Here is a 1,772-nt window from a genome sequence, read left to right as displayed (position 1 = left end):
ATATATATATATATATATATATACATGGGTGTGCATGTGTGTGTGTGTGTTTGTTATTTTGTGTCTGTGCTTGTCCCCCCACCATCGCTTGACAACCGATGTTGGTGTGTTTACGTCCCTGTAACTTAGCGGTTCGGCAAAAGATACCGATAGAATAAGTACTAGGTTTACAAAAAATAAGCCCTGGGGTCGATTTACTCGACTAAAGGCGGTGCTCCAGCATCATATATGTATGTATGTATGCATGCATGTATGTATGTATCTATCTATCTATCTATCTATCTATCTATCTATATCTATATATATATATCACCACGGATCTCACGAATCATCCCACCAGGTGTAACTGTAACTACCAGTTAAATTACTCAAATACTCCTGCAAAGACCATCATTGGGAGGAGACTTCAACGCACTCAATACCACTTGGTTTTCAAACAATACTGATAACAAAAGTGATGATGCAGACTCTCATAATCCGTTTTCTTGGTTTCCAGACTTTTTCCTGAACATCCTGAAAGCATTCAATTTTTTTCTCCCCTTTTTTGCGTCATGGTTTTATTTTCCCATTTTAATTGGATTCTCAATTTGAAAGTTCTATCTGATTGAGTGGGCATGGAGTTGTTCAAACGCTCAAACAGTCGACAGTTCGAATGCTGTGAAGATCTCCCAATAAACATATACTATAAGTAAAAGTCACCCAAGTAAATAGAGATGTTTGTGGTGAGTATAGATACACCAACTTTCAAGACACTGATGACCTGGAACCGCGTATAATCCGTATTAATTTACACTAATATACAGGTCCTTGTATTTCATATAATTATCTAAGTAAATTTAATATTTGTTTAATGTAGAATTCTCTGGTTCGGAAAATTTAGTAACCTGGAAAGTTTTTGGAATAAAAGGTTCCGGGAAAATGACAAGTACATGTAGCGTGCAATATTATGTTTAACTCTCAAGGCAGCGAGCTTAGCGGCGTTTCATCCGTCTTCATGTTCTGAGTTCAAAATGCGCCGAAGCCGACTTTGCCTTCCATCTCTTTGTAGTCAATAAAATAAGAACCAGTTGAGCACTGGTGTCGATGTAACCGACTTACCCCTTCTGTTAAAATTGCTGGCGTTGAGCCAAAAATTTGAAATCAGTATTTATTATGTTTAACTCATCGTAAGTAGACCAGGCGGGAAAATGGGCTCGATTAGTGAGACTCGCCGAGGGTATACTATTAGAAAAATGTTTATACGATTGAAAGAATTACTGAACTCAGCGCCGCCACAAACTAGCTGACTAGCTAACAATGACAACATGCGTATGCATCTCTCAACCTGCTACAAATAGTAGCTAAGTTTCCGTACTGTCATTTAAAAGACGGATACATTATAGCTGGAACGCCTGTTATGTTTTGTTAGAATGAGATTAAATCATTGAAGTAAAATTATTAAATCATCCGATTTAATCGTCTTAATAGCTATGTGACAGGAGCAGAGAGAAATGTTTTGTACTGTTTGTTAAGGTTTCGTTGAAGAGATATTTGAGGATGTTTAATATGTCACAAAGGAACTGTTTCCATCAGCATGACTAGTTTTGTGCAGTAAAAAAAACTCTTTGTAGGAGGCAATTTGGGACACGTGACATCAGCGCTCAGACAGAAGGGAGGGAAAAGGTCGCAAATGCGAAAGAGAAGGAGAGAGTGGGTGTAGAAAGAAACCCAAAAACTAAAATAGTGCAAAGGCGAAAGGGTGCGAAGGGAAGGGCTTATATATATATATATAT

Source organism: Octopus bimaculoides, chromosome 4, assembly GCF_001194135.2.
Source record: "Octopus bimaculoides isolate UCB-OBI-ISO-001 chromosome 4, ASM119413v2, whole genome shotgun sequence".
Classification (NCBI taxonomy): Eukaryota; Metazoa; Mollusca; class Cephalopoda; order Octopoda; family Octopodidae; genus Octopus; species Octopus bimaculoides.
This window is presented reverse-complemented; position numbering follows the sequence as displayed.